At 44.2% G+C, this 21,383-nt stretch overlaps 1 pseudogene; it reads left to right on the top strand.

Moving 5' to 3' along the window:
- Positions 1 to 1,444: 1,444 nt before the first annotated feature.
- Positions 1,445 to 21,383, top strand: LOC106609993 (cGMP-gated cation channel alpha-1-like; annotated as a pseudogene).

Here is a 21,383-nt window from a genome sequence, read left to right on the forward strand (position 1 = left end):
AATGAAATAATCTCCAAAATATTGTTATTTTTTAAACAAGCTATAGAAAGTTGGTTACAATTTCAGTTTAATCCACCTTAAAAGACAGAACAAATAATACAACAAATATTGTGGTTAAACTCAAATATACTAATTGATAAAAAAAACTATTTTTGATAACCTTTTTTATTTATCTTTGTAAATTTACATTTACATTTAAGTCATTTAGCAGACGCTCTTATCCAGAGCGACTTACAAATTGGTGCATTCACCTTATGATATCCAGTGGAACAACCACTTTACAATAGTGCATCTAAATCTTTTAAGGGGGGGGGGGTTAGAAGGATTACTTTATCCTATCCTAGGTATTCCTTAAAGAGGTGGGGTTTCAGGTGTCTCCGGAAGGTGGTGATTGACTCCGCTGTCCTGGCGTCGTGAGGGAGCTTGTTCCACCATTGGGGTGCCAGAGCAGCGAACAGTTTTGACTGGGCTGAGCGGGAACTGTGCTTCCTCAGAGGTAGGGGGGCCAGCAGGCCAGAGGTGGATGAACGCAGTGCCCTTGTTTGGGTGTAGGGCCTGATCAGAGCCTGAAGGTATGGAGGTGCCGTTCCCTTCACAGCTCCGTAGGCAATCACCATGGTCTTGTAGCGGATGCGAGCTTCAACTGGAAGCCAGTGGGGGGAACAAAATGGCGGGGGGAACAAAATGGCGGGGGGGAACAAAATGGCGCCGTAGAGAGAACACGGTGTTTCAGCGAGCTCACGCGGTATTCGTAAATTTATATTCTTTCATTAATCTCCTAGCTTGAAAAAGTGGTAGAATTGGCTAAATAAGTTACCCTACAATGAGTCTTGGCGACTATTTCTCAAAAATCCCCGACAACATGCCCAACAGAGCTACTAAGAAGTCGACCAAAACCGCCATCCATGTAGATGTGCAGGAGGAGCTAGCTAACGTTAGCGAATCTAACAGCATTACAGATCCAGGCACAATGGACCTGGTGATTCAAAGGATGACGGATAACATTACTAAAGTGATCGATGTTAAGATAAGAACGGTCCTGGAAGCAATAGCAGGCCATTCAGCTGAACTACAGAGGGTTGTCAAACGTGTTGATGAGGCGGAAGGAAGAATTGCTACTGTGGAAACTTCAACTACATCCATGGACACTAAGATAAAAGCACTTGAGAAACAGGTGCGCGAAATGGCGGAGCACATTGACGACTTGGATAATCGAGGACGCAGATGCAATATACGTGTTGTGGGACTCCCGGAAAATTCTGAAGGGACACGTTCAGTAAAATTTTTTGAGGAATGGATCCCTGGCTACCTACAAATGGACACTAAGGCTGGTCGGGTGAAGCTAGACAGAGCACATCGCTCTCAAGCACCGATACCTGGTCCCAATCAGCGCCCACGACCAGTGGTTATAAAGTTCCACAACTTTACCGACAAGCAGCGCGTCATGGATGCGGCTAGAAACATCGGTTCTGATGGTAGTCAACGTAAAGGTCCAAAGGTCTCATTCTTCAATGATTATTCCACAGCAGTTGTACGAAGGCGCAAAGCGTTTGATGAGGTGAAGGCCCGACTCAAGAGAATGAAGATCGACTACGCACTGCTGTACCCGGCCACATTGAAGATTATGGTCAACGGATCGCCTAAAAAACTCTACACATCTGAAGAGGCTGCTGCATTGGATAACGTCTTATTTTATTTTTAATCTGATCATGAAACAGGGGTGTAAGTTCTCATGTGCTCCTGTTCAGTGACATTCGTATTGTTATTATTTTTCTTGCTAAAGTAACTGCCGCCTTAGCTCAGACTGAGATATGTGTGAACCTATATTGGTGCCCAGGCTTGGTTTTAGGTGGAATAGCCTCAATCTTCTATTGATTTTAATTTCCACATATATAAAGGATGAGGCTATTGAGTGGCAATGCGGACTTAAGAGTCTACATTGGAGAGTTGAAATCCCCTGCATGTTAGCTAGTGGGAAAACCCCCTTTTGGATCTTTTCATGTTTAATTTTTGGGTTTAGTATAGTTCGAGTTCAGGGTTCATATCGTTTGTTTACGCTCAGTGAGATAGAGGAGAGTTCAACACATGGAAAAAGGTACCACCCCATTTTTACAGTAGAATTCAGTCTGGATATTGAATCGTCAAAGCGCAATGGCAGGTAACAGATTACGTATATGTACATGGAACATTAGAGGGAGCCATAACCCCATTAAAAGGAAGAAGATACTGTCCTTTTTGAAAAAAGAAAATATTGATATTGCCCTATTACAAGAAACTCATTTGAATGATAAGGAGCATCTGAAATTACAACAAGGGGGGTATGGTCAAGTGTTTTTCTCATCATTTACATCCAGAAGTAGAGGTGTAGCAATTCTTGTGAAAAAGAACCTACCACTTAAGGTCTTGAAGTGTGTGAAAGATAAATTGGGTCGCTTTGTTATAATTAATGGTACTTTACAAGGGCAGAGCATTTCCATAATGAATATTTACTTCCCCCCTGCCCACCCCCCTGACTTCCTCACTAAGGTATTTCTAGACTTTTCAGAATTAAACTCAGACACTGCAGTGGTTGGAGGAGATTTTAACTGTTTGTTGAACCCCCCTTATTGATAAGCTTCCCAGTGGTATAGCCTCACTCTCTCCTCAAGCTGAGTCACTTACGGCTATTTGTGACGATCTGGGGTATGCTGATGTTTGGAGAGCTTTTCATCCCTCCAACAGAGAGTTCACTTTTTTCTCTGCACCTCATGGATGTCAGACTAGAATAGATTACTTTTTTATGCCCAGGACGTCACTGCAGTCGGTTTTATCCGCTAGGATAGGAAGCATAGTCATATCTGATCATGCGGAGGTGATCCTGGACATAAAACTCAACTGGGCATTCAATCAGTCAAGACACTGGAGGTTGAATACAACCATTCTTAAAGACCATACATTCACATCATATTTTATTACAGAGTTTAAGGCATTTTTCTCTATTAACTCTCAATCAACAGATAACCCCTCACTCCTTTGGGAAACCTGTAAGGCGTACGCCAGGGGTCTGATTATGTCATACGCAGCCACTAAGAGGCGGAAAAAGCGTGAAAAGCAAAAAACACTAGAGGGTGAATTAGGAACTAAAGAGAAGGACTACATTGAAACTCCCACTCCTGCCCTATTAAAGGAAATATCAGTCATTAGATCAACGTTGGACTCCCTCCTAACACAGGACGCTGAAAAGAAAATTAGATTTGTCAAGCAAAAGCTATATGAACATGGCGATAAGCCAGGAAAGTACTTGGCGTACCTAGCTAAAAAGAGAGCTGACTCACAGTCAATTGCAGCTATTACTGATTCTGATGGCAATCATTTATATGAAAATAAATTGATAAATGACTCATTTAAGAAATTCTATGCAAATCTTTATGCCTCAGAACTGCCAAATGACGCAGCCAAGTTAATGGAGAACTTCTTTTCTAAGATTGAGCTCCCTACTATCTCCGAAGAACAGAGGTCTCTCCTTAATGCCCCTATTACCGAGGAAGAGATATTGTCCGCAATTAAGAATCTGCAAAATGGTAAGGCCCCAGGACCGGACGGGTTTTGTAGTGAGTTCTATAAAGAATTCCATGGCCTGATCCTTGAGCCATTGCGTGATATGTTTAACCACTCATTTTCAAATGACCAGCTCCCCCAAACGCTGCGAGAAGCCAACATATCACTTATTCTCAAAAAAGGGAAAATGCCCGGAGTCTTGTTCCTCGTACAGACCAATTTCCCTTCTGAATGTGGATAGAAAATTGCTTTCTAAAATTCTAGCCACAAGATTAGAGGACTCACTGCCGCTAATTGTGAAAGGAGACCAAACTGGCTTCATTAAGGGACGCAGGTCATGTAACAATGTCAGACGGCTTCTTAATGTAATTGAAGTCTACCAACGAAGTGCTATGGATGGTCTTGTGCTCTCCCTAGATGCTGAGAAAGCATTTGATCGTGTGGAGTGGTCTTACCTATTCTTTGCTCTAAATAAATTCGGACTGGGGGACAACTTTATAAAATGGGTGAAAGTTTTATATGATGACCCTCAGGCTGCTGTCCTTACTAATGGACTACGGTCAAATAGCTTCCCTATACACAGAGGTACCAGACAGGGCTGTCCTTTGTCCCCCCTCCTATTCGCACTTGTTATGGAACCACTGGCCGAGGCCATCAGGGCAACGCCTGCTATACAGGGGCTGCTCATTGGCGATGTTCACCATAAAATAAGCTTGTATGCTGATGATGTCCTGATATTCATTTCTAATCCCGAGACTTCAATCACACCTCTTATTAATATTATTGAGTTATTCAGCGAATTCTCAGGCTACAAGATTAACCTCACTAAATCAGAGGCTATGCCACTTGGTAACCTTCACTCTGTACCTAATACTTCTCCCCCCTTCCCTTTTAAATGGTCTCCCTCAGGTTTTACGTATCTGGGTATATCTGTAACTCCTAAATTCCAACAAATGTACAAAGCCAATTTTGTTCCCTTGTTCGACACAATAAGACAGGATCTGGAGCGCTGGAACTCTCTTCCGATTTCATGGTTGGGTAGAATATCCCTCTTGAAAATGAACATTTTACCTAGGCTACTCTACCCAATCCAAATGATCCCAGTATTACTCTCCAATAAGGTAATAAAGGATGTAAATGGATGGCTAAGTTCCTTTATATGGAGTAAACGCAAGCCAAGACTTAAGATGGCAATATTGCAGCTGCCAAATTCTATGGGTGGCTTGGATCTGCCCAATATCAGGTTCTATCAGTGGTGTGCCCACCTATGTTATATTTCAGACTGGATCACAAACGATGACTCCTCTATTTGGTTAGACATTGAGACTTCTCTTTCAAAATACCCTTTACAGGATCTTCTGTTTTTCACAAGTTTCAAGTCTGTAAAAGATCATTGTAACAACCCCATTACACTTAACACACTCAAAGTATGGAAGTCAGTTCAACGTTTCCTGGGAAGGTCCAAACTAACCTCTGCTCTTACCCCAATTCTTAACAACCCAGATTTTGCTCCAGGATTGCTGGATGCTGGCTTTAACGTTTGGCTTAATAAGGGCATACGCAGACTAAATGACTTATTTGCAGATAAGATTTTATTGTCATTTGAGCAGATGGTCGAGAAATATCAACTCCCAAAGCAGGACTTTTTCCGTTTCCTACAAGTAAGGCATTATATTCTGAAGAGCACCACCTTAATTGGCAACCCTGATATGTCTGTCATTGAAAGAATGCTTTTTTCCCACAAAGGAAAATGTCTGTAAGTCTGCTTTATGATGCTTTAAGGTCCTTTTCCGCTGTCGATACACAGAGGGTGAAACAAGTGTGGGAGAAAGAACTGTCTGTTACTATTGATGAAGAGATGTGGGAGGACATTTGGAAATATGCAAAAACAATATCTATATGTAATCGTACTAGAGCAATTCAATTAAGAATAATACACAGATTGCATATATCCCCAAATCGCAGACATGCTTTTAGCCCCTCTTCCTCCTCTCCTCAATGTCTTAAATGTAAAACTGATACAGGCACCCTAACACATTGTTTATGGTCATGTACCAAAATACAAAGATATTGGTCTGGTGTTCTGCAAGAAATTGAAAAGATCCTAGGGGTCGATCTAGAATTGGACCCAGTCTCTCTACTGTTAGGTCTACCTAGTAGGCATGTAACTTCTGTGGGTAAGAGGAGGCTTTACAACATCCTCACCTTCGCAGCAAGGAAAAACATACTTTTACAGTGGATTAGTGATAAGGTTCCCTCTATTAAAGATTGGCATAAGATACTATTTGAATGGGTACCGCTGGAATATCTGACATGTACATTGCATTCTAAGACAGATCAGTTCTACAAAGTATGGGAACCTTACCTAAATTACCTAGAACCTGAAGTGTCAGCTATTATGCTGCAAGGATTCTCTTAGAATGGTGATCTATGTATTTCAGAATTACACTGTACGTTCCATGTGGGGGAACTCAACTTCTTGGTTTAAACTGAGCTCTTTATTTTCATGTATTTTAATTTTTTTGTATTTTATTTATTTATTTTTATTATAATTTTTTATTTTTTTTTCTCTGTTCATGTTTGATTAAATGTATGTATTGAGAGACGCAATGGGGGGGATGGGGTGAGAGAAGCGCTGAGCGGGGAGAGAAATGGTGGGTGTGTATGTATGTGTGTGGGGGTGTGGGTGTGGGTGCATGCATACATACGGATATGTGTAAGTGAGTGCGTTTTTTTTTTGCCTTGTCCTTGTTGTTGTATCTCTTAATATGGGTGAAAATTGTGAAACTCCAATAAAAATACTGTTACAAAACAAAACTGGAAGCCAGTGGAGAGAGTGGAGGAGCGGGGTGACGTGAGAGAACTTGGGAAGGTTGAACACCAGACGGGCTGCGGCGTTCTGGATGAGTTGTAGGGGTTTAATGGCACAGGCAGGGAGCCCAGCCAACAGCGAGTTGCAGTAATCCAGACGGGAGATGACAAGTGCCTGGATTAGGACCTGCGCCGCTTCCTGTGTGAGGCAGGGTCGTACTCTGCGAATATTGTAGAGCATGAACCTACAGGATCGGGTCACCGCCTTGATGTTAGTGGAGAACGACAGGGTGTTGTCCAGGATCACGCCAAGGTTCTTAGCACTCTGGGAGGAGGACACAAGGGAGTTGTCAACCGTGATGGCGAGATCATGGAACGGGCAGTCCTTCCCCGGGAGGAAGAGCAGCTCCGTCTTGCCGAGGTTCAGCTTGAGGTGGTGATCCGTCATCCACACTGATATGTCTGACAGACATGCAGAGATGCGATTCACCGCCTGGTTATCAGAAGGGGGAAAGGAGAAGATTAATTGTGTGTCGTCTGCATAGCAATGATAGGAGAGACCATGTGAGGATATGACAGAGCCAAGTGACTTGGTGTATAGCGAGAATAGGAGAGGGCCTAGAACAGAGCCCTGGGGGACACCAGTGGTGAGAGCGCATGGTGCGGAGACAGATTCTCGCCACGCCACCTAGTAGGAGCGACCTGTCAGGTAGGACGCAATCCAAGCGTGGGCCGCGCCGGAGATGCCCAACTCGGAGAGGGTGGAGAGGAGGATCTGATGGTTCACAGTATCAAAGGCAGCAGATAGGTCTAGAAGGATGAGAACAGAGGAGAGAGAGTTAGCTTTAGCAGTGCGGAGAGCCTCCGTGACACAGAGAAGAGCAGTCTCAGTTGAATGCCCAGTCTTGAAACCTGACTGATTAGGATCAAGAAGGTCATTCTGAGAGAGATAGCAGGAGAGCTGGCCAAGGACGGCACGTTCAAGAGTTTTGGAGAGAAAAGAAAGAAGGGATACTGGTCTGTAGTTGTTGACATCGGAGGGATCGAGTGTAGGTTTTTTCAGAAGGGGTGCAACTCTCGCTCTCTTGAAGACGGAAGGGACGTAGCCAGCGGTCAAGGATGAGTTGATGAGCGAGGTGAGGAAGGGGAGAAGGTCTCCGGAAATGGTCTGGAGAAGAGAGGAGGGGATAGGGTCAAGTGGGCAGGTTGTTGGGCGGCCGGCCGTCACAAGACGCGAGATTTCATCTGAAGAGAGAGGGGAGAAAGAGGTCAAAGCACAGGGTAGGGCAGTGTGAGCAGGACCAGCGGTGTCGTTTGACTTAGCAAACGAGGATCGGATATCGTCAACCTTCTTTTCAAAATGGTTGACGAAGTCATCCACAGAGAGGGAGGAGGGGGGGGGAGGAGGATTCAGGAGGGAGGAGAAGGTAGCAAAGAGCTTCCCTAGGGTTAGAGGCAGATGCTTGGAATTTAGAGTGGTAGAAAGTGGCTTTAGCAGCAGAGACGGAAGAGGAGAATGTAGAGAGGACGGAGTGAAAGGATGCCAGGTCCGCAGGGAGGCGAGTTTTCCTCCATTTCCGCTCGGCTGCCCGGAGCCCTGTTCTGTGAGCTCGTAGTGAGTCGTCAAGCCACGGTGCAGGAGGGGAGGACCGAGCCGGCCTGGAGGATAGGGGACAGAGAAAATCAAAGGATGCAGAAAGGGAGGAGAGGAGGGTTGAGGAGGCAGAATCAGGAGATAGGTTGGAGAAGGTTTGAGCAGAGGGAAGAGATGATAGGATGGAAGAGGAGAGAGTAGCGGGAGAGAGAGAGCGAAGGTTGGGACGGCGCAATACCATCCGAGTAGGGGCAGAGTGAGAAGTGTTGGATGAGAGCAAGAGGGAAAAGGATACAAGGTAGTGGTCGGAGATTTGGAGGGGAGTTGCAATGAGATTAGTGGAAGAACAGCATCTAGTAATGATGAGGTCAAGCGTTTTGCGTGCCTTGTGAGTAGGGGGGGAAGGTGAGAGGGTGAGGTCAAAAGAGGAGAGGAGTGGAAAGAAGGAGGCAGAGAGGAATGAGTCAAAGGTAGACGTGGGGAGGTTAAAGTCACCCAGAACTTTGAGAGGTGAGCCATCCTCAGAAAAGGAACTTATCAAGGCGTCAAGCTCATTGATGAACTCTCCAAGGGAACCTGGAGGGCGATAAATTATAAGGATGTTAAGCTTGAAAGGGCTGGTAACTGTGACAGCATGGAATTCAAATGAGGAGATAGACAGATGGGTCAGGGGAGAAAGAGAGAATGTCCACTTGGGAGAGATGAGGATTCCAGTGCCACCACCCCGCTGGCTCGGTGCTCTAGGGGTATGCGAGAACACGTGGGCAGACGAAGAGAGAGCAGTAGGAGTAGCAGTGTTATCTGTGGTAATCCATGTTTCCGTCAGCGCCAGGAAGTCTAGGGACTGGAGGGTAGCATAGGCTGAGATGAACTCAACCTTGTTGGCTGCAGACCGGCAGTTCCAGAGGCTGCCGGAGACCTGGAACTCCACGTGGGTCGTGCGCGCTGGGACCACTAGGTTAGAGTGGCAGCGGCCACGCGGTGTGAAGCGTTTGTATGGCCTGTGCAGAGAGGAGAGAACAGGGATAGACAGACACATAGTGCTTAGCAACTGGTAAACAATTCAGCTAGCTAAGATGACTACAATTTTATGAAAAATAGTTATTTTTCAAAAGCCTATCTTCTTTGTTTGTTGCTTGTTTTTTCTCCTATTCAGTCTTGCAGTTTTCTTTTGCTTTTTTCCGATGTACTTCACTCTAAAAACCATGTAAATTTCAATATTTGTAGGAGCTAATTTTTCAGCTGCTGCTGCTCAAATTGGAGCATATGATATCATAAATAGGACTGGTGGAGTTGTCACTCATGCAGCTAACACAGATATATGGAAATGTGTGCTCTACACAAAATCACAACCAACTAATTGCAGCATTACCGCAAAAATGGAAGAGGCAAGTGGAAGGGAGAAAAAGTAAGGAACTTGTCTGTCGGCCCTGCATTAAAGACCAAAATTGGTTAAAGAAAATTGCGATAAATAAAAATATATACCAGTTTCATTTAAGGACCAAAAAAATGACAGCTGTGCCATATATACAGCAAAATAGTTGGGAAGAGATTTTCGATGTACCGATTCCATGGCACATGGTTTATGTATTGACATGCAAAACGACGCCGGATTGAAAAATGTGAATTTTTTTTATTTAAAAATGCTTATACAAAATTCTTACAACCAATAGAATGTTATCTACCTCTCTACCTCTCTACCTCTCTACCTCTGGGGTATACAATCTACCCAGCGAGGAGGCAGTCATTAGATCATTTATTTTGGTACTGTCCATATGTAGCTCGTCATTTTGGCCGGGATTCAATCCCATCGCTCTTTGTTGGCTATGCACCTTTTAATGGTAATGTTCCCAAATTCGTGGTAAATGCTGCATATGTCAACTCAGTCTGAAATTACCTTTAAAGACGCAATAAGTCATATGAGAAGCTAGCAGATTCATTACTTACCAACAACCGCTGCAAGTTCCAATAAAAGTACATCATGGTTTGAAGTTCACTTTCCTTGCTTTGTCTAACACTATCATGAATGTAGCAAATACATTTTGTGGGTAAGAGCAGGGTCGAAAATCTGATATCAACTTTGGAGGGGACAATTACATGAAATTTTCTCAAGAGCAATTCCTGAGGGGGACACCAAAAGTAATGCTGTAACACATAGCCTACGTTGTAATATGGTAAATGTATTTTGAGGAACCAAAGAAATAAGGTGTTTGCCGTACTCCTAACTACCGGTACCCAAAACTACACAACTAATCACAACAGCAATACCATTGCCTTTAACAAATCTTAGTTCAGTCACCAGTTTAAGTTGAGAGTGGGGGTATCCATGGCATTTTCCAATGATGTTCCTATTTTACAAGTCCAAAAAATTGAGAACCTTTCATAATGTTGCCAAACAAAGACTCAACAAACTTACCTGAGACTCCCTGTCTCTGCCAGTCTGTCCCTGCATATCTGTCCCCGGCTCTGCTGTCTGTGTGCCATCTGTTGCCTACTCTGCCTAATGACAACATTGTGAAACATTTCCATTAGTATTTCACTTCTTTCTTATGAACATTTTATCAACTAGTCTTTGAGATATTAGGCTACTAGGGTTCTTACTTTGCGTTTTGGTATACTGAAAAATACTCTGATGTCCGTCTTTTTTCTGCCATTTTTCTACCTGGCTGGCTACACACACACACACGCAACAGTGTAGGTTCCATCCCTCTCTTCGCCCCAACCCGGGCTCGAACCAGGGACCCTTGCACACATCAACAACTGACACCCCACGAAGCATCGTTACCCATCGCGCCACAAAAGCCGCGGCCCTTGCAATGCAAGGGGAAACCCTACTTCAAGTCTCAGAGCGAGTGACGTCACTGATTGAAATGCTATTAGCGCACACCACCGCTAACTAACTAGCCATTTCACATCGGTTACACTCACCCCCCTTTTGACCTCCTCCTTTTCCGCAGCAACCAATGATCCGGGTCAACAGCATCAATGTAACAGTGTAGGTTCCGTCCCTCTCTTCGCCCCAACCCGGGCTCGAACCAGGGACCCTTGCACACATCAACAACTGACACCCCACGAAGCATTGTTACCCTACTTCAAGTCTCAGAGCGAGTGACGTCACTGATTGAAATGCTATTAGCGCGCACCACCGCTAACTAACTAGCCATTTCACATCGGTTACACACACACACACACACACACAGTGTGCAGGTTATTTACAGTAGGAGATGGGCTTCTACCATCTTATCTTCTATCATTCTATATGGGCTTCGATCTAAAAGGTAGCTAGCAAATGTGAAACGGATTGCAGTGACAAGAGTTGACAGCTGTATGAGTTCACCATTTACACAACATATGCTGCAACCTTTTGTAATTTTAATCGTTTGTTTCATATTGGCTAGCTTCCAACAATAGCTGAATTTGCAAAGCTAGTGAGCACCAATTCCGTTTCAGTGGTGTTTGCTATAATCTTTGCTACCCGGGTTAAATAAAGGTGAAATAAAATAAATAAATAAAAGTTCCCTTGCGACAATTTAGCTTTTGCAACGAGACCATTAAATATATTTAAGACAATGGTAGAACAGAGTGTAGTTCTGTTCATTTGGACTTCAGTTTATCACTAACCTTATCACAGGGACTTTGAAGCACTAATTTACAGTAAGATACGAACCCTCTGTTACCTTGCCAACTAAGGAACTGGCAGTGGATCAAACCATTGTGAGGCAAAGGGTGGGGGCGCAATCTTTTGAAACTTAAAAAGGAGCTATTAAGTGTCTATAATCAGCACAATTGCTTTCATTGCATATTAGTAATATTATTTAAATTACATAGTTATGTTTACAGTGATATATTGGGGGGGACAAATCATATTTTTCCCAGGATGGGGGGGTCGTGTCCCCCCCGTCCCCCCTGGGATTTCCACCCCTGGGTAAGAGTGCAGTATTTATTTAGTTTCATAGCACAAAAGTTTGTTAGCATGCTTCTCACACTGGGTTTAGCCACGGGCGGAGCAGGCCTGCTCAGGGGGTTGGGAGGGAGACAAGGTCTGTATAGCGAGACAAATTCCCATGATTAGTGAATCTGTTCTAAACGAACAGCAAGCGCGACAGCTAAAATGCCTGTGAAAAAAAAGATTTCAGCTAATAGGGTGAAGTGTCTAACAAAATAAATACATTATGGCATTCACTAATCATACTATTTAACGTGGATCTACTATTGATCGTATTTAATTCCGTCCCTGGTAAGACCCTGCTGTCAATAAACAGTGAAATCAATCTCCAATACTACCATCAGGAGGAGCCCTTGGGCCACAGTGGATGATTAGTACACATCCCCAGGTACTCAGAGGATGCCCATAAAAGCTGATCCAGGATCATATGTATTTTCAAACTCCTTATAATTTATACTGAGTGTTCAAAACATTAGGAACACCTGCCCTTTCCATTACATAGACTGACCAGGTGAAAGCTATGATCCCTTATTGATGTCACCTGTTAAATCCACTTCAATCAATGTAGATTAAGGGGAGACAGGTTAAAGAAGGATTTTCAAGTCTTGAGACAATTGAGACATGTATTTTGTATGTGTGCCACTCAGAGGGTGAATGGGAAAGACAAAATGTTTGAGTGCCTTTGAACGGCGTATGGTAGTAATGAAGGTGGCAGGCGCACCAGTTTGAGGGTGTCAAAGACTGCAACACTGCTGGGTTTTTTCACACAACAGTTTCCTGTGTATCAAGAATGGTCCACCACCCAAAGGACATCCAGCCAACTTGAAACAACTGTGGAAGCATTGGAGTCAACATGGGCCAGCATCCCTGTAGATCCCTTTCGACAACCTTGTAGTCCATGCCCCGACTAATTGAGACTGTTCTGGGGGCAAAAGGGGGTGAAATTAAATATTAGGAAAGTGTTCCTAATGTTTTGTACACTCGGTGTATGTTAGAATTTAAGGAAGAGTAATCTGATCCTAGATCTGTGGTTGAAGGAAACTTCTACCCAGCTGGCTTGTTTTAATAGGATCAGAGGGATAGAATAGAAAGTGCTGACAGAGCAGGAGAGAGGGTAAAAGCCGGCCCCTACTGAGACTAATTCCTACTCCACTGTCTGTTCCCCACTGTTCAGGGACTCAAGGTGAGCTAACCAAAACACAGGTGTGGTATAGTAGCAGGTATGTAAAAGCAACCCAACCGTCTGATTTGTATCAATTGTAAATTGCTCTAAATGGAACTGGGGTGCTAAAAGATCAAGCTCCCCAGCGGTATCCAACACACAGATTTACCTTCTGTGTTTTCAGACACAGGAAAGGGGATGGTGGTAGGAAGCCACTTTAAACTATTGCGATGCCCCCTGTGTATCGGAGGCAATCCCAGAGTTTCCAAACGTCACACACCCACTGATGTTTTATTATGACCGTGTGAGAAGCTGTGAAAGGCAAGATACATTTCTGTGTATTATTGGATGGATGAGGCAACTTTATTATGTATTTTTGTATTTATTGTAAAATAAAATGCATTAATTCATTCTGGAGTGGCACCAGAGGAGATGGCTGACGTTTTACGGTCCTCTAACCAATTGTGCTATGGTGTGTGTTTTCACGTTATTTGTTAACGTTTTTTTGTACATAATGTTTCAGGACAGTGATTACTCACCCCATACTGGAAGAAGATTTTTTTTCTTTAATGAGTCGGATTCAAAGGATTTACTCCAGACACCCGACAAGGCCCTCATCCCGTCATTCGCAGGAGAAAGAGACGGAGACATCGGGGACGTACACTACCGGTCAAAAGTTTTAGAACACCTGCTCATTCAAGGGTTTTTCTATTTTTACTATTTTCTACTTAAAAACAACAAAACATATGGAATCACGTAGTTACCAAAAAAGTGTTAAACAAATCAAAATATATTTAAATTTGAAATTCTTCAAATAGCCACCCATTGCCTTAACAGCTTTGCACCCTCTTGGCATTCTCTCAACCAGCGTCACCTGGAATGCTTTTCCAACAGTCTTGAAAGACTTCCCACATATGCTGAGCACTTGTTGGCTGATTTTTCTTCACTCTGTGGTCCGACTCATCCCAAACCATCTCAATTTGGTTGAGGTCGAGGGATTGTGGAGACCAGGTCATCTGATGCATCACTCCATCACTCTCCTTCTTGGTCAAATAGCCCTTACACAGCCTGGAGGTATGTTTGGTCATTGTCCTGTTGAAAAACAAATGATAGTCCCACTAAACCCAAACCAGATGGGATGGCGTATCGCTACAGAATGTTGTGGTAGCCATGCTGGTTAAGTGTGCCTTGAATTCTAAATTAATCACAGACAGTGTCACCAGCAAAGCACCCCCACACCACAACACCTCCTACTCCATGCTTTACGGTGGGAAATACACATGCGGAACAGAACTTATCCTCTGCAGCAGAGGTAACTCTGGGTCTTCCATTCCTGTGGCAGTCCTCATGAGAGCCAGTATCATCATAGCGCTTGATACAACTGCACTTGAAGAAACTTTCAAAGTTCTTAATTTTCCGTATTGACTGACCTGCATGTCTTAAAGTAATGATGGACTGTCGTTTCTCTTTGCTTATTTGAGTTGTTCTTGCCATAATATGGACTTAGCCCTATTGGGTAAAATACCATCTTCTGTATACCACCCCTACCTTGTCACAACACAACTGATTGGCTCGAAAGCCTTAAGAAGGAAAGAAATTCCACAAATTCACTTAAGAAAGCACACCTGTTAATTGAAATGCATTCCAGGTGACTACCTCATGAAGCTGGTTGCGAGAATGCCTAGTATGTGCAAATCTGTCATGAAGGCAAAGAGTGGCTATTTGAAGAATCTCAAATATAAAACATATTTTGATTTGTTTAAAATAAAATTGGTAACTACATGATTCCATGTGTGTTATTTCATAGTTTTGATGTGTTCACTATGAGTAGGTGTTCTAAAACTTTTGACCGGTAGTGTATTTCACATTTTCTTTTTTCTTCCCTCTCCCCGAGTTATCAGTCTTTCGCTGACATTTTGTTTGACAGTAATTGTAAAATATATATATATATCTATATCCCATAATACCCTTCACTTTATAGCTTGGATTTTTTTGGGGGGATGTTTTTCAATATGTGTTCCCACAAGGAAAAATATTATTGTCACGTCCTGACCAGTGTAAGAGGTCATTTTCTATAGTAGATGGGTCAGGGCGTGACAGGGGGTGTTTGGTTGACAGTCTGGGTTGTTATTTCTATGTTTTGGGTTCTAGGTTTTCTGTTTTTATGTCGGGTTTTGTTTGGGTTGATCTCCAATTGGAGGCAGCTGCTTCTTGTTGCCTCTGATTGGAGATCATATTTATGTAGGGGGTTTTCCAATTGTATGCCGTGGGTTGTTAATTTTGTGAGTAGTGTATGCCTGCTCTGTGTCACGCTTTATTGTTTTTTGTATTTTCAAGTTTATTTTATATGGCATTTAGTTTCACGATTAAATAAAAGATGTGGAACTACGATCACGCTGCGTATTGGTCCGATCCTTCTGAAAGCCCTGACAGAACAACCCACCATAAAAGGACCAAGTGGTGTGAGAAAAAGTACTTGGAGTCGTGGACTTGGGAGGAAATATTAGATGGAAAAGGACCCTGGAGCCAGGCTGGGGAGTATCGTCACCCGAAGGAGGAATTAGAGGAAGCCAAGAGGGAGCGACGATACTACGAAGCGCTATATCCACCAATAATCAAGGTGGAGAGGCAGCCCCATACATTTTTTTTGGGGGGGGGCATAAGGGGAGTTTGTCGACATCAGGGGGAGCCCTGATCTAACTTCCTGTGCCTATCGGAGAGAGCCGTGGAGCAGACAGAAGCCAGTCAAGGAGTCAAGCACGGAGCTCGACGCGAGAATCCGAAGAGAAGTACTGGCAGAAAGAGCACGGCGGAGGGGGCGTGCTGAGGAGCGAGCGATGAGTTACGGTGTGGTGCGCACTATATCGCCCATACGCACTCACAGCCCGGTGCGGTCGGTGCAAGCTCCTCGCCGGTGTAGGGCGAAGATGGTCATTGAACCCGGAAGGAGTAGGCCTGCTCAGCATGCCAGGTTTCCAGTTCACCTACATAGACCGGTACGTCCTGTTCCTGCTCCCTGCACTCGTCTTGAGGTGCGTGTTGCCAGTCTGGCGCCACCTAAGCCAGTTCCACGAATCAGACCTCCAGTGCGCATACCCAGTCCGGAGCGTCCTGTTCCTGCTCCCTGCACAAGTCCTGAGGTGCGTGTTACCAGTCTGGCGCCACCTAAGCCAGTACCACGCATCAAGTCTCCAGTACGTATCCATAACCCAGTATGGCCGGTGCCTGCTTTGAGCACTTGGTCCCCAGTGCGTCTCCCCAGTCCGTTGAGACCGGTTCCTGCTCCACGTTCAGTATGCATCCATAACCTGGTACGGCCGGTGCCTGCTGTGAGCACTCGGCCCTTAGTGCATCTCCCCAGTCTGGTGAGACCGATTCCTGCTCCACGTAAAAAGCCTCCAGTGACACTTCTCAGTTCAGAACCTCCAGTGACGCTCCCCAGCCCGGAGCCTCCAGCGACGCTCCCCAGCCCGGAGCCTCCAGCGACGCTCCCCAGCCCGGAGCCTCCAGCGACGCTCCTCAGCCCGGAGCCTCCAGCGACGCTCCTCAGCCCGGAGCCTCCAGCGACGCTCCCCAGCCCGGAGCCTCCAGCGACGCTCCCCAGCCCGGAGCCTCCAGCGACGCTCCCCAGCCCGGAGCCTCCAGCGACGCTCCTCAGCCCGGAGCCTTCAGCGGAGGTCTGCAGCCCAGAGCCTTCAGTGGCGGCCAGCACATGATTCCATATGTGTTATTTCATAGTTTGTCTTCACTATTATTCTACAATGTAGAAAATAAAGAAAAACCCTTGAATGAGTGTGTTCTAAGACTTTTGACCGGTAGTGTATGTTTGGGTTCCATGTAAGGATGCGACGGCGAGTGGGTAATCTGCCTATACCATTGGTCCTATTAGCCAACATACAATCATTGGATAATAAAATAGACGAACTAGGAACACGTATATCCTACCAACTTATATTCCACTGAGTCGTGGCTGAACGACGACATGAATAACATACAGCTGGCGGGTTTTACGCTTTTTCGGCAGGATAGAACAGCCGCCTCTGGTAGGACAAGGGGTAGGGGTCTATGTATATTTGTAAACAACAGCTGGTATATGAAATCTAAGGAAGTCTCAAAGTTTTGCTTGCCTGAGGTAGAGTATCTCATGCAGGGGCGAAAATCTGATATCAACTTTGGAGGGGACAATTACATGAAATTTTCTCAAGAGCAATTCCTGAGGGGGACACCAAAAGTAGTACTGTAACACATAGCCTACATTGTAATATGGTAAATGTATATTGAGGAAACAAAAAAATAAGGTGTTTGACGTACTCCAAACTACCAGTACCCAAAACTACACAACTAATCACAACAGCAATACCATTGCCTTTAACAAATCTTAGTTCAGTCACCAGTTTAAGTTGAGAGTGGGGGTATCCATGGCATTTTCCAATGATGTTCCTATTTTACAAGTCCAAAAAATTGAGAACCTTTTTCATAATGTTGCCAAACAAAGACTCAACAAACTTACCTGAGACTCCCTGTCTCTGCCAGTCTGTCCCTGCATATCTGTCCCCAACTCTGCTGTCTGTGTGCCATCTGTTGCCTGCTCTGCCTAATGACATCATTGTGAAACATTTCCATTAGAATTTCATTTCTTTCTTATGAACATTTTATCAACTAGTCTTTGAGATATTAGGCTACTAGGGTTCTTACTATGCGTTTTGGTGTATTGAAAAATACTCTGATGTCCGTCTTTTATTTTTCTGCCATTTTTCTACCTGGCTGGCTGGCTACACACACAGTGTGTAGGTTATTTAAGGTAGGAGATGGGCTTCTATCATCTTCTATCATTCTATTTGGGCTTCGATCTAAAAGGTAGCTAGCAAATGTGAAACGGATTAAAATGACAAGAGTTGACAGCTGTATGAGTTCCCCATTTACACAACATATGCTGCAACCTTTTGTAATTTTAATAGTTTGTTTCATATTGGCTGGCTTCCAACAATAGCTGAATTTGCAAAGCTAGCGAGCACCAATTCAGTTTCAGTGGTGTTTGCTATAATCTTTGCTACCCGGGTTAAATAAAGGTGAAATAAAATAAATAAATAAAAGTTCCCTTGCGACAATTTAGCTTTTGCAACGAGACCATTAAATATATTTAAGACAATGGTAGAAGAGAGTGTAGTTCTGTTCAGTTTGGACTTCAGTTTATCGCTAACCTTATCACAGGGACTTTGAAGCACTAACTTACATCATCTGCATGCTGATCTTGGAATAAATTGACGATAGCAAAGATTCCATCTTTGACGACGCCACATAAATGGAATAGGTACTAGCTAGCTTAATAGTTAATATTTGCGCGCTAGCTCTGCATATTCAGCTAGTGTGTGTGTGCGATTGACTAGATTAACCTCATGTCAGTTACGTTCATTGAGTGCATTTCAGACAGTAGATACGACCCCTCTGTTACCTTGCCAACTAAGGAACTGGCAGTGGATCAAACCATTGTGAGGCAAAGGGTGGGGGGGTCGCAATCTTTTGAAACTTAAAAACGCGCTATTAAGTGTCTATAATCAGCACAATTGCTTTCATTGCGTATTATTAATATTATTTAAATTACATAGTTATGTTTCAGTGATATATTGGGGGGGACAAATCATATTTTTCCCAGGATGGGGGGTCGTGTCCCCCCCGTCCCCCCCCAGGATTTCCGCCCCTGATCTCATGATAAGCTGTAAACCACATTATTTACCAAGAGTTTATCTGTATTCTTCGTAGCTGTCTATTTTCCACCACAAACCTATGCTGGCACAAAGACCGCACTCAATGAGCTGTATATGGCCATAAGCAAACAGGAAAACGCTCATCCAGAGGGGGCGCTCCTAGTGGCCGAGGACTTTAATGCAGGGAAACTTAAATCAGTTTTACCTAATTATCTAATTACTACCAGCATGTTAAATGTGCAACCAGAGGGGGAAAAAAACTCTAGACCACCTTTACTCCACACACAGAGACGCATACAAAGCTCTCCCTCACCCTCCATTTGGCAAATCTGACCATGATTCCCTCCTCCTGATTCCTGCGTACAAGCAAAAATGTAAGCAGGAAGCACCAGTGACTCGGTCAATAAAAAAGTGGTCAGATGAAGCAGATGCTAAGCTACAGCACTGTTTTGCTAGCACAGACTGGAATATGTTCTGGGATTCTTCTGATGGCATTGAGGAGTACACCACATCAGTCACTGGCTTCATCAGTAAGTGCATCGAGGACGTCTCCAGTGACTATCTCTGGAAAAAGAAAGAAAAGAAGAAGCAAAAAGAGCAGGAGGAGAAAGGAGGAAAGAGGAAAATGAGAAAGAGTTAAAGGAGGGGTGTGTATGAAACATTTCACCCGACGCCATATACTGATATCATTGTACGATATTAATAAGTATAATGTTTTAAATATTACATTGACTTCTCCATCCTCCTTTCTTTGCAGGCCCAAAGAAGCGTTTGTCATCAACCCAGCGGGCAGTCTGTACTAAAACTGGCTGTTCATCACAATAGCAGTCATGTACAACTGGACCATTATAACAGCCAAGTAAAAATGTACTGTGTAAAATATATATAGAGTTTGTTTAAAATATATAGTTAGTTAGTGGCATGGATTGGATTTTGAGGGTATAAAATAAGTTATTATTTTGGTGGTTTGCAAAGGTTCCATTTTTATATATAACAAAGTCTAAGGCTAAAATTGCTTTGAGTAAATTCTTATTTTGTGTAATTTCATATTATCCTCTTATTCACCTGCAAGTAAATTTCCACTCGGAGTACTATTAATTCTCTCATTTACTATCCTCTAAGATTTTTGTACCTTTATGGTGTACATTTATTATACACAAATCTGATAATCAATTAATCCAGTCCATCGGCTTCTGCTCTGACCCCTGGGTCTACCCGGATCTGAATGACCTGGACGAGCCAGAGTTAGGCGAACTGGGGAGGAAGTACTCCTTCAGCCTCTACTGGCCCACGCTCACCACCATCGGCGAGATGCCATCACCGGAGCTGGACTCAGTTCTTATTTCATGTGTTGAACTTCCTGGTGGGTGTGCTTATCTTCACCACCCTGGTGGGCAACATCAGCGCCACGCGGGTCGAGTTTCAGGCACGCATCGACAACATCAAGCAGTACATGCAGGTGCATGTGTGGGGTTCGGAAAGGCTACAGACTGTCTGGAGCCATCAAAGTACTGAGGATTTGTTGACTCAAATGTTGGTGCACTGTTACACTTCATAGAAATTATGTTAGCGCCCATTGTGAGGTTGGAAGGGCAAGTGGTGCGTCACAATGGTAGGTAGTTGTATTTTATTCATATGAGTCCTTTTCTCCCTATAACACCTCTACAGAGGTCGTTCGACTACCTGTGGACCAACGACAAGGCTCAGGACGAAAGGGAGATGTTGCGCTATCTACCCGAGAAGCTTGGGGCCGAAATCGTCATTAATGTCCACCTGGATACTCTCAAGAAGGTCCGCATCTTCGCTGAATGCGAAGCAGGCCTGCTGATTGAGCTGGTGCTCAAGCTGCAGCCTCAGGTCTTCAGCCTCAGCAACTACATCTGTAAGAAGGGCGACATCGGCCGTGAGAAGTATATTGTCAAGGAGGGCAAGCTGGCGGTGGCAGCTGACAATGGCGTCATGCAGTTCTGCATACTGGGAGAAGGCACTACTTGGCGAGATCAGTATCCTAGCGATAAAGGGTTCTAAGGCAGGGAACCGGCGGACGGCAAACATCTGCAGCATTGGCTACTCAGATCTCTTCTGCCTGGTTGACCTGATGGAGTCGTTGACCGAGTACCCGAAAGCCAAGGGCATGCTGGAGGAAAAAGGTTGTCAGATCCTGCTGAACGACGGCCTGCTGGAACTGGACCCTTCCCAAATTATCCCCGAAACCACAGAAATCGAGAAGGTGGTATCTTTTAAAACACTGCTTTAAAATATATTACCTTTACAGAACTGCCTTTTTGTAGAGTTAGTTGTTTCTTGATTTTAGTATTTTAATGCACAAACAGTAGGACTTTAAGATTGCACTTTACATTGTACAACATTCTAAATGTGATTTTTTTATTTAAGGTGAATCACATGTACAGCAAACTGGAGCTAATGCAGACCAAGCTGAAGAAGCTGCTGGGAGACTATAACACCAGCCAGAGGGCCATGAGGGAACGCATCGCTGAGATGGAGCAGCTGACTGGAAAGGATGTGGCAGAGGAGGACCTAGATGAGAAGGAGGGAGGGGAGGAGGAGAAAAGGGAAGGAGAGGCAGAAGAGGAGGAGAAGATTGAAGTAGACAAGGAGTTTTTGTGA

The sequence above is a fragment of the Salmo salar genome, chromosome ssa08, assembly GCF_905237065.1.
Source record: "Salmo salar chromosome ssa08, Ssal_v3.1, whole genome shotgun sequence".
NCBI lineage: Eukaryota > Metazoa > Chordata > Actinopteri > Salmoniformes > Salmonidae > Salmo > Salmo salar.